Below are 13,310 nucleotides of genomic sequence, written 5' to 3' on the forward strand. Positions count from 1 at the left end.
TCCATCATATCATGGCTGACAGAGTTCATATACTTCTCCGTTTAAGGGTTTGATGTCAGTATTGTCTGAAAGAAGTCTGTTGTAAAGCTACACTAGATATGACAATATTGTAGTATTGTTACTATTCCAAAATAATTCTTAATTATTAATATTTTGGAGGTCTCTTCTGGCCTGGGTATGGGAGTGTTGCTGATAGGCGATTGTGAGAATGGAGCATGAGGTACAGAACCATCTCGCTGTCTGTGCTGTCCATACAGGGCGCTATGGAGGCCAGGGAAAAAACTGCTTAAAACACACACAGCTGACACCCAAGAGTGGATACACAACAATGAAGCATGTTAGCAATTCTTTCCCAAACGATCCAGTACAGCAGCCATAACATTTATAAGCTGGATAAATCCACGGGCGGACGGAGGGCCGCCAGAAGGCGTACTGATTTCATCTTTGTGAAAATGTCCATGCACTGTATTAGATCTGCCCAGAGACCACGAGGCGCTGCCACTCTGAGAAGCTGCGTTTTTACCTGCGGGACACAAACACCACTAAGCGTAGGCTTTACAGTAATTTGTGGAAAGCCAGCTGTTGAAATCCCCCCAAGGTGAGATTTCTCTGGAGGTTCTGGTACAGCAGACAATATAAACTGATGAAATGAGGCCAGAGTATATGCTTGGGATTACGAGAGTGTTGGGATGTCGGTAAAGCACAAAAACCAGAAACTATTCTGATCTATGGGGCGTGTGTACAATGCACTCACAGAAAAGTTTGATATCCTGTTCAGAGATGCTCTCGGAGGCTTTGGAGCAAACAGATGATTAATGTAATAAAGAGATAAACTGCCAGAAGAGCACAGCATGTTGATTATGTAAATACCTTTCCAACGATTGTAAAGTGCTTCAGCGTGTTTGGACACAGCTGCTGCGTCTTTCATGGCTTTGTCTCTGTGGCTGAAATTAGGAGTGCCAAACAGGCGCTATTTTACGAAAACACCTCAGCGAAGTCAGCGAAAGCAGCAGATTCAGCAGCCGGCCATGTCTGAGTATGTAATGCTCAGGTACTGAATGCCTACCGTTTTGTAACTTGATAGATTTATCCGAATCGGCAATCATGTCTGGGATGATTTCGCCGGGTACTTCCGTTCCCCTCGTTCGAACAAGTCCCGCACTCCTTGTACCATCACCCAGGACTGGCTCTGCAATGAGACATTAAAATCAACGACAATCTATAAAATTGATGTACCGAGCGAAGCCGCAGGAATTTTTATCGGGAGCGGTTTCAAAGTGGCTTGTAGGAGTAGTTCTGCGTGTTATTACTAACCTGCGGCGTAATATTTTCACCTGCTCGGTGGTATTAAATGTCCTCCGTCAGACACAGGGACCTGCATTACAGTGGGAAGAGGAGTCAAATCCGTCCATGCGCAAGGAAAAGTATTTATCAACTCACAGCTTACTTCAGGTGTTCTACCTTGAGTGGGGTTCAGGGCCGTGTTCACATTCTTGATGGCCTCCACTCAAAGTTCTCTTCGTCCTCGGGTGCCTCCGTTTCTCATTCGTAGGATTCCTGAGAAAATACAGAAATTGAAAACCCACAAAAAAAAAAAAAAAACAATTGAAAGAGAAAATTGCATTAAATGACCTTCTCTGATGAGTTGTCTGAAAGCTTCCTTTTCCTTATAATTCTTCGGTAACTAGAGAGTTGTGCTGGATCAGAGAAGATACCTGATGAGAAGGTCTCATAAGTAACTTAGCACATTTAGGGTCTACCGTAATTAGAAAGCGCATGAGAAATGTCCAAATTACCTCACTATACCACTTTTCCAAGTATTTGTAATAACAATTATCCATGGCGTATGACTGTGATCCTAAAATATACCAAAATGCATGCAACATTTTTAAACTGCATTGATTTAAACGTGAACACAGAATACATGCAAGTAAGGACTTATAATCCCGATCAGACCTTCTTCTCCATGCTGTCCAGGTAAATGCGACTTTATGTGGTGTTTGGAGCTCAGGTGAAAGGCTGAGTCTGAATCTCAGGTCTTCTTACGCATTATCTGGATGAGGTCGACCACTGTAGAAAAGACATTTTCCAGACACAGATGTATTTACATAAGTGTTAAAACCACATTGCTTAGCAAAGTTATTGGATTACAAATGAACTGTCCACTGCTAATAAAGAAAAATTCTTTGCTTGAGTGAAATAGTAACTGTTACCCGTGTGCTCTTTCACAACCAGCCTCATGTAACCCGATGAGTCCATGTATTTAAAACGACATACAAGGACGCACACACCAGCCTCCCATAACACACTGCCCAGCCTCAAACATGTGCTGTCAAATAAACATATAAGACATGCATTGATATGAAGAACCAGCAATGCAACCAATGAAAATACTAACATGAGTCTTTTCACGTAACATGTCCGTTTTGGAAATGCATTTTAAATCCACGTAAATAATTAAGGCAATGCGTTGTATTTGAGGCAATACCTTTCTGGAAGCTGGACGGCAATTACCAGACTAAATCTGTGAAAAAACTCATGAGTGCGTTGTCCAAAAAGCATCAGGACTCTGAATAAGCACACACAAAAAAAAAAAAAAAAAAAAAAAAAGAGATAAAAGCATGAAGAGACTGACACATTTGCCTGAATTTGTGTAGATCTTAAATCCCTTTAGATGTAAAGGCTTTTGCACTTATATCACACACAGCTGCCTTTAGATTTCAGTATACCTTTAAAACTTTACATGAATTTATTCCTGTGATGGCAAAGTTGAATTTCTTATTAATATAATTATTTGAAAACTGTTATCAGCGTTGCCCAGCTTAATTATTATAATGCATCCTTGCTGAATAAAGAAAGTATTAAACTAATTAAGCGTATATTTGTGAATGACCTTTCAAATTACATTTTTAATGTTAATCCATAAAAATTATATTTTAAACCAGATATGTCCTATTCTTAGCATATCTTGGTTTTGAATCGTCCAAATCTGTGACTGTTTGTATAGCCCTGTATGTACCACAAGTACAACTACAATACAATATTATAACTGACCTCTTCTGCAGAAGTTTCCAGACAAACTAGCTGTGAGCTCCTGCAGCAGTTCAGTAGAAGCCTGAGCCCTGTTCTGTAAAACAAGCTCGCGTCATTCAGCATGTGTCATTTAGTTCACACACACACACACACACACACACACACACACACGACTCTCTGTACAGCTTTCCATACTGCAGCTGGTGAAAAAAGCTGCCAGAACAAGATCGAAACATGACCAGAATCAGAAGCATTTTCAATACCATGCATTTCTGATTATCCATACATCATCACAACATAACCAGAAATCTCCTTAAGATTGTTATTTAAAAAAGTGATTAGCAGGCCAGTGACTTTGCACTTGTTTTCAACATCCTCTCCTGACACTTTGTGGCCATCAACTATAGTAAATGCTCCGATTCCACTAGAACCAGAATAGGCAAGCCTGTCATCAACACAATGACCTGCTTATGAACCGATGTCTCGGCCTGATGCTTTGAGATGCTGAGAAATGAATACCACTGGCAGCACAAGGTTTTGAGGATCTCAGTGCCTGGTTGCGGTAGCGTTGATGAGACACACGTAGGCATTTTCAAGCGCTTCCTGTCCATGATCTCCCCACAACCTGATACAAGCATGCCAGCGGCCAATCAATGACCCGCGTTTAAGGACAGCGATACTTAATCGAGGAACAGACGAGCAGTTCAAGCAGACCGACGCATCCCGTGCTTTCTCGACCATGGCGCGGCTGTTAATCGGCTAGATATGAAATGCAGCGTATTGAATACAGCACGATCAATCGAGAACGATTAAAGCTCTTTGTGACCGACGGGCCTCTGCTTGCATGTCAGCGCTGATACGATTGGAAAGCTCAGAACCCAACGCTGGAGGAGAATCGCCGTGCGGGAAGACCGCATTGCTCTCCTTAGTCTTAAAGCCTGACCGAAGGTGTACACAGGCTGCCAGATCAGTGTACTTCTGCTCTTTGCTCGTTTTATGGTCTGTCATGGTCCTCCAAATCTCTGTCTGTCTGTGACGGCTCGATCCTGCCGGCACGCCGCTGTTTCTCTCATTTGCTGATCGACAGTTCGCGAAAGATTCGATTCAGAACAGACTTGTCATTCCTCCGTTTGGCCGAGAGGGGAGACATTTTCACGCTTGAACGGCTTCTCTGGGACTTGTCTTCTCCCTTTTCCACAGAATATGAGTTTGAATTGTTTACAAAGGTATCAGTGGGTTTGCAAATCAACTTTATTTATTTATTTTTTCTAAACGTTGGCGAATGTGGATGAATGGCTGGCTTTGGCAGTCATCTGTGAAATATGTAGGTCAGTTTACGAAGTCTCACCTGGATAGCTTTTCTTGTACTTTAAGTCACTCAAATCAAATAACTTCACTTTATCTGGCAGCTTTCTACCTGAACACTTTACGCTTTTCAGCAGCCTTGAAACAAAAAGCCACTTCAAATGCTGGAATCAAGACCAGCAATATTTCTGAGATTATATTAATCAAAACAGTAACATTGATTTGTCAGATTATTTGTTTATTCTCTCGGTGTCACACTAGTCCCCAGTAAATGCATTAAGCATAAAAAGCAACTAATAAGTGCCAATGCATCAAACAAATACACCAACATCATATATCATTAACGCTTGATTTCTTTCTTTGGGCCGTTCTGCCACCGTACCAGGCCATCTCCGACGTGGCATGTAGAGTAGACTTTTCTAAAAACTAAAGAAAGCTGCCTAGCTATTTTGGTGTGTTATTAATTTAGGAAATTACAGTTATAGAGCTGAGAGTAAGCCTCCCAGACAGCAGCTCTGACTCAAACTACATTATTTTTTCTTGCATCACGTTCAAGTCGTTGTTTTGAAGCGGCGCAAGCATACTGTTGAGACCAAAGTGTAGATGTCTCATCATAGTAGCGCACTTTTTGCTGGCGTTTAATGTTTTGCTGCCGTCTGGCTATTACAGCTGTTTTTAACATGTGTCTCGCCTCTCTCTCTTTAAAATCTGTCATTTGAGTGTGAAACAAATATCCAGGTGGCTACTTGCAGTTATACATTTTAAGACCTTTTAGTAAAACATCCTAAATATACCCAGATGCAGGATGATTTGCTCTGCAGGTTAGTGTCAGAGCACTTAATTTTTAAAGAGCTTCTCAAGTAGACAGTGATCAGACATTAGTATGGGTAGCGTTCACTCCTGAACCACATAATGATCATGTATCTATGGATCATATGGATTTTTCCTGTACAGTGCTGGCGTGTTGTGATTCACAGTAGAGTAATTTGTGAGGTGATTGTCTGCTTTTGATTTACGTAGACCTCATGTACCCAAAAACTTTTTAGAAACAACACATTTATTATTATTATTATTATTATTATTATTATTATTATTAGTGTATTAATAATAATACACACTTTAGTTATATTATTCAAATTATTTACATTTTAATTATTACAATTATTTAAATTAAATAGGCTTAATTTTAATAATGTCTATTCTGAATAAACTTTTCACATAATGTCTATTCGTTCCTGGCAGTAAAAAAGAGGCGATCAAAAAAGTCAGTATTTGTCAGGAAAAAGTCTTGTGAAGTGCTTAAAGTCTATATAGGTGTGTGGGTTAATACACGAGTTTAGGGAAACACCAAGTGAGGGCACAGCGCAGTGCTCGCTTCGGTGTTTTTCTGTTTTGAATCTCAGATGAATTGATTGATTGGTTGATCGACAGTTGAACCGTACGCTAGTCATTTAGAAGTAAGGCAGCTATTTGAATATTTAACAGGTCCGGAGAGAAGCGCAATCGGCTTTAGAGGAGAGCGGGGCCTGCTCGGATCAGCTCTCGTCTGTCAGTCAATCACAGCGCTCTTTACTCACCTGTTACTGCTGTCATTAGACCAGACCCGCACGCTGCCCTCTGCTCCACTCGAGACACTCTCTGCGCTCTTACGACACACTGACACTGACCCGAGGAGCAATGACCGGCCAGGCCATCACTGGGGATACGGGGACGACAACGGTAAGTTAATTGCAGTCATTCAATTGCCGTCCGAATCCGTTAACGAGAGAGCGTCAAACACCGGAATGTCTTTTTCGTTAATCGGTTTTATCCACTGCCCAGCACCGCGCAGCGACTGTATTAAACTTCACGGTAAAATGCATGCGTTAAAATAAAATAAATCGAATTAATAAATAAAAATGACTTATTTCTGAAAACGCTAGAAACCAAGAATGATACGTCACCGCGCTACTACAGAGTAGAAACTTTGAAGAAATACATTTTGGGCAGCTTCTGAATGTGGGATATTTATTTATTTATTTATTTTTTTGCAGCAACCCAAGTATATAATAAAAGTTAAAAATATGTATTATATGGATTTATATAAATTGCCGCGACTAATCATTTTAGCTTGCTAGTTTTGCATTGGTAAATATTTACCTATTGTTTGACTTTCTTATAATTTAAAGATTTTAATTTATTTTGAATTTGAAGAGAGAAAATACAAGACAGAATACCATTTCAAATCACAGATAAGTCACTGAATGATCAGTCAATTTGTAACATTTATTATTATTATTACATTAATATATATATATATATATCTCTCAGAAAAAAAGATTTCCTATTAGGAATGTCATTCTTCTTATGACACGAGGTTGTCACCTTTAGTGCCATACGGTTCCCGCCTCAGACCGCTGGCCTGGCTTTGCTGTGAAGATATACAGCTCTGTGGTTCTGCAGCTGGTTTTACAACCGCACGTCAGTTTGTTATGAGACGGTGAGAACGTGTACTACGTTTCGTGTCCACAAACTCAGAATAAACATACTTTAACTGTTGTCAGCTAGCGTGGCTATCATTTTAGATTTTCTGCTTTTTGGTGTGAAGAGATAAGCTGGTGAATTTTGACTGGAAGGAAATGTCCTTCAGATATCACGAAGAGTGCAGCTTCACTCCAAATGAAGAAATCAGACTATCAAGATTTTGAGTAGTATAAAATTAGTACAGCCATCCTTCAGTTTTTTGTGCTCGTAGCCAATCATTCATAACAATATGTCCAGTCGTCTGACGTTAGATTTAGTGTTGCATATTTGGTGGCCAGTCCGCGTTAATGCGAGAGATTAGCCTAGTTATCTTTTAAAGGATAGCTGCTCCTTAAGCAAACATCACCCAGGAGGTATGTGATTTCAAGACTGACATTCTTCTCCAGTTTAATCTTCAAGCTGTTGGGTCACCATCACACTTTTTCCCTACTATGAAGAAACTTACAAATAAAGTTATAAATCCCCATAAATTAAAAATTGCTTATATTGGTATTATGATTTCAAGTGGTAAACCTACATTTTAGACATTTAATTTGTCTTCACAAACAACAACAAAAATCTTTCAAAGTCAAGCTACCTTTAAAGCTCTGAACACACACACACACATTAAACACGCTAAGCTGCAGTACAGTAAGTTATGTTAACTTGAAAAAGGTTCACTGTTATTAGCATTCATTAATGTCTGGATGGTTAATATTGCTTTTCTAGGTTCCAACAGAATGGTACAAAGACTATCCCATTGCCGATGGGAACCGCCAATCACCTATTGATATAGTCCTTCAGATGCTGTATTCGATGCCAGACTGTCTCCCATCTCACTGTTTACAACAACTGCACCTCTGTCAGCATATCAAACAACGAAGCCATTCTGTGGTGGTGGGGTTCATCGTACCTCGGATGAAGATCAGGTTGGTGTTGGTGGCATAACTTCATTACCACTTCTTTAGGAGAAGAACACCGCTTTGAGCGGCAACATTTAGTCCGTTTCTTCATATTTGAGGTTTTGCACTTCTGCTTTTCTACCCGCACGGGCTCATGTTGTGCACAGCCAGCTGTCAAACTGTTGCATGCGTGAAAATCGTTTTCAGCAGTGATCAATGGAAATATTAGATTGAAAACCTCAAAAGAATATTTGAGTTTTATTTGAACTAAAGTGGCAAAACGGAAACTTCCAATTAAACTGAAAAGAGAGCTGATCAAAATATGAATAAAAACCTGCGTAGCCCAATAATATAAAAGCAGTAACTAAAACGACAGCGCACCCGTTAAGCTCGTGAGTGAAAGAAATTCTGCTTAATGTGAACAAATGACTCCTGTCATTTTAGCTCTCCTCTTACCTACTTGAGGTCTGGAATGCAATGGCTGTTATATGAAATGGCTCGCATCCAAAAATAAGTAACTCTGTTCATCCTGCAGTAATAAAGAGAGAGAGAACTTGTGGTCTGAGCCCTCTTACAGGGAAACCTATTACGTAAGATCTAATATTAGTCTCATGTATCCCGGCATTTGTCTGTTTCAACCTCAAACCAAAAGTTTAATCTCAGATCATTTATTACACACGTGTTGCAAAAGCGGCATTTTGATTAGAAGCAAAAATGTATGCTGCTTTCATGCATGTATCTTTTAAGGAGCTAATGCGGATGGTTGATGCCCGCCAGCGCGCGTAGTAATAAACATCTGTTTAGTTTTGATTATCAAAATCAGTGGCGGTCACCCTCGCTCTGACATTGGCGTGTCCTCGTTCGCATGAAAGTTTATTATTTGCATGACCCAGTTTTAAGAAAGCCATATCAGTTTACTTTCGGGCGCCACGCATGCGCTGAGGCGTGTTCGGCACTAAACTGAAAGCGCACTTTATCTTATTGCACTTGCAAGCTTGCTCTCGAGGTTATGTCAAAAACAGGAGTTCGCACAAGCACACTCTGTTATGTTTGGGAACATCAAAGCTGTAGAAGAAAAGAAATCATCTGGCGTATATTAGATGTGTTAAAGTGACAGCAGCGTTAGGAGTATGCTGCTAAAAATGAATGAAACAACAAAGAAAAGCAGAAAAATTAGTCACTGTTCTTTGATTGGAAAAACTTTGGTTGGTAGGTGGTTGTGAATTTTATCTATCAGGTCCCTTTAAAGATGGGAAGCTTTTGAGATTTTGAAATTGTATAAGAGCTTTCAAAGTTTCCTGCATGAATCATCCGTGTCCGTGAGAAAGAGGTCTGGGCAATAAGCAAGAAAGGAGAGGTTGGAGACAGACTCATGGTTCAGTGGTATAACAGATTTTTAATTTATTTTTTTACTTTGTGCTCTTTACTCAGTGAACTTGAACTATAGTGGTTAGACGCATGCTTGGGTTAAAAAACACCGGGCACCTATTTCAGTTCAAGCGTTTCTTTTGCATTTTGAGCAAGTATTGCTAAAAGGCGATATCTACGCCAAGTAAAGGGGCGTTCACACACAACATGTTTTTTGCATTCCTTTGTGCTGCTTTTCCATTGTTTTTTTCTGTATGTAAACCTGAAGATGTGTTTGACTGTTGCGCTTGCCGTCTCACATCTCTTGCAGTTTCGTGCACGAGAGAGCATTCTGAAACATTCAAGCTTATGTCCTTGTATACGTCTTCATTTCTGCCCCGTTTTTTTGGGGTGGTTAAATGCAAAAACACTCTCAGCGTAGATAACCCCTTAAACTGCTCTTTCCTTTTTGGCAGTGATCCGGGGAGGTCCTCTGGAAAATATGTACAGACTTAAACAGTTTCATTTCCATTGGGGATGCAAGGGTTGCAGCGGCTCTGAGCATACGGTTGGTGGGGAAAACCTCGCTTCTGAGGTGAGGGGGCAGGACCACGGGCTTTCTGTCTGCTCTGTGTAGCCTGTGCTGTGTATTATATTTGTTCACACAATCTTCATTATCCCGATCTTTTAGCTTGAACTCTGTCTCTCTCCAGCTTCATCTGGTTCATTGGAATGCCATAAAGTACAAGTCTTTTGGCGAGGCAGCAACAGCACCCTGACAGCCTGGCTGTCCCTTGGCATCTTTCTGGGAAGTTAGTCAGCTATTTTAAAGAAATAGTTTGCCCAAAAATAGACCTTCACTTTGAAAACGTTTCTTATCTTAAAAAGGCCATCCTGAGTTTTGTCATTTCCATTGTTCACCCGGTGAATCATTTAGCAGTGAATGAGTCAAACAGCTGATAAAACATTACAAAACTCCAGTCAGTTAATTGTAAAGCAAAAAGCTGTATTTTTGAAGATGCAAACTGTGGATTATTGTGATGTTTTTCCAATGATGAGCTAGTGATGTACTGTAATGCTAAACTTCTCCAGATCTGCGATCAAATGATGAAGAATCTTGGGTGGCACAGGAATGTATTTCATTTTCACCAGTTTTTTGTAAACTGTACTGAATACATAATACTGTAGCAAAGCAGCGTGTGATTTGTATTGGAATCAATCACATTATATGATTTAGGAGGATAAGAACATATTTTTAAAAAGTTTCGTAGGAAAATAAGAAAAAGTTTACATATATAGATCTATAAAAAAAGTACAGAAAGACAAATATCCTCAGTGAAGGGCATACTGTACCTATTACTAATTATGTTTTTGCTTTATTTCAGACAGGTGATGAGCACAGAGCTCTTCATCAGATAACAGATACCTTATACATGGTAAAATTCAAGGTATGTGTATTTATGCAGTAAATTGGGGAAAAAACAAATTTATTTACGCTATTTTGGGAGAATGCATGAACTGAATACATTAAATCAGTGGAGGTCTTCAGGTGGCTTCCCAAACAAATGCAGTGCTTTGATCCCCTTTTTGCATCTCATTGAATTTGGAAACACCCAGATGCCTCTTTGCATGTCATTTAATTTGGAAAAATATTTGTCTTGAAATATATTAATCATGTTCTAGAATTCAAATCAGCTCCCTCCTAAAAGGTTTTTTATTTATCTCTCTTCTTTTTTCCAGAATGTCTGGCAGACACCACCACAGATCAGTGGTTTTGTATTTGAGTAATTCTCTGTTTATTCCAGCCTTCATTTATCCATATTTATGCGTTTCTGAATGAACCGAATTCTGTATTTCCGTTTATTTTCTTCAGCACGTGTATTAGCTTAATAGTTTTTAGCTTAATTTAGGACTATAAAATATCTTTATATTTTAGAAAACTAAATGCAATACATTTAAGAGTTAGTCATTGGAGGAAAAAACTGCGCCAGTCTGCCACTTCTCAAAATATTGTGGCATGCTGTCATCTTCACTATATTGTGGTTACAGTCCTGTTTAGTCCGTCTTTAGTTCCAAAAGGCTCTGCATTACAGTTCCACAGTTCTATGCCTTTTTTTCTTGTAGGGAAGTGTTGCTGATTTTGGGCTTTAACCTAAAAGTGCCTTTTGCCGAACAGTCTGGAGTACTGCCAGACATACCCAGGGGTCTCTCACCACTCCTCCACACTGTAGAGTCATGCGGTCACATTGCTGAAAGAGCCCTTATTTATGTGTCAGAGAAGCAGGTGGGTTGTGCTAATAATTGTAATAAATTTACGCCTTTTTATTAACTTCTCGTAAACCGTACTGCTAATGATTGCCACGACCATCATCTGGTGTATTGACATACATCGGTTTATGAAAATGAATGGTTGTGGAGGGGAGATGGATGTGGGAAGCTCATCGGTGGTGATGTAAATTAGGGATGGTCCAGCACCCGGCAGTGTCGGTGGTGACGGTGAAGCTGGTCAGAAATGATCTCATCTGCTGACACTCTACGCATGTCTGATTTTCTGCAACTGATCACCTGCGTGACATAAATGGTTTATATACTTGTGTTTTGTATAGTATACACTATGCGAGATATTAAAAGTGGATCAAAATCTTACATCAACGTTGTCCACTACAGACCGGTTTTGTTTTGGTCATTTTTTGCCCGATATATTTTTATACAATATCAGTTAGAAATGGATGTATCTTTGTTTTAAAAAGGTCTGATTGAGGGAGCAGAACTTAGTAGACATTTTGTAAAAGAGAGAGGTTCAGCTTTCGGTTTTAGTTGAGGCCAGGAAATGTACGCAGGTCTTGTTTAAACGAAAACACATCTGAAATCCTACAAGTGGATCAGACACCCAATAAAAGCCATTTTAACTCTAGCTTATATTGATAGAAACGACTTGGCAGCTTTTAATCAGCAATGATGCATTAAAATGGTTGAAAGACATGCAACGAATGAATGGTGTAATCAAAGAATGGAGCAGAAAAACTGGCTTTCAAATAAGTGAAATTTTTTTAAACTTCACCTATATCATATCATACCATATATATACATCGTTTCACAAAAATAAGCAGCACAAATATTCCTAAAACCTTTAATAATAAGGAAGATCATGCTTAAATATTAAATCAAGCATCCTATGACTAAAGCAAATGATTACTGAAAATATAACTTTTATTAAACTGCTTTAAAATGTAATTTATTTCAAAATTTAATTTACTGCTTTGGTGGCATTATTTCACACACAGTTTTACTGTACTTTTGATAAAATGCAGCATTGAAGTGAGCAGTATTTTGTTTTTTTTATTTTTCTACTGACAGCAAACGTTTGAATGGCAGTGTATGTCCTTTAGCTTTGGGGCGTATGATATTACCAGATTTGCATTTCAGATCCATAGGTCTCTTTGGTCCATCTGAACGTGACTGCAGTGGATTTGGTCCCAGCTCTGTCTAGTCCCTCAGACTTTGAACTAGGAAATTGGAATTAAAGTAGCGTGAGCAGTTTGGCATGTTGGCGGCATAGTCGTGACAGCGGCCTGAGTGTGTGTCTGGCATGAGGCCACAAGACTTTGATCTCGTACAGCTTATTAAAATGATTGATGAGCTATAAGTAGCTAAAGCTCAGGAGATTCACAGGCGTGGAAAACCAAGCCTGTTACATAAGACTTGATGCCAAAGTTGATTTCTTTTTGCCGTGCAACATCACTTACTGGTCGGGTCCGTCCCATACGCTGTTTTCTATACTTTTAGACTTAGATGGGAAAGTTCCGGCCGCTGTTGTTTAACTTGGAGGAAGAAGAGCGAGCCCGAAAACGCATGGAGAACAACTTCAAACCACCACAGCCGCTGAAAGGCAGGAAAGTGCGGGCTTCTTTTAAGTAGCCGGACCACTGCTTGTGATCAACCTATATACTTCCAGACTGCTCTAGAATCACCTCTGAGGTTGAAACGTGATATAAAAGGTGTGGGGTTTGTTAGGTCGTGTGGCACTCTCTGTCTGCTGCTTAAAAGGTTTTGGCTTTCGTGACCTCAAACGCGGTTTGGCTTTGACATTGATCTCTTTGAATCCGAGGCTCTACATTTTTAGATCCACCTGATCAGGCTCGTGCAAAAACAGATCCTCTCGTTGCAGGTGGCTGAGATAGCGCTGTGCTTCCCAAAGGGTCGAGCGTGATGGGGTCTGAT

The 13,310-nt window shown here is 39.8% G+C and overlaps 1 pseudogene; it reads left to right on the forward strand.

The window, feature by feature from the left end:
• The first annotated feature begins 5,143 nt into the window (after positions 1-5,143).
• LOC122347953 lies at positions 5,144-13,007 on the forward strand (annotated as a pseudogene).
• Positions 13,008-13,310: the final 303 nt, after the last annotated feature.

This window comes from Puntigrus tetrazona, chromosome 7 (assembly GCF_018831695.1).
Source record: "Puntigrus tetrazona isolate hp1 chromosome 7, ASM1883169v1, whole genome shotgun sequence".
NCBI lineage: Eukaryota > Metazoa > Chordata > Actinopteri > Cypriniformes > Cyprinidae > Puntigrus > Puntigrus tetrazona.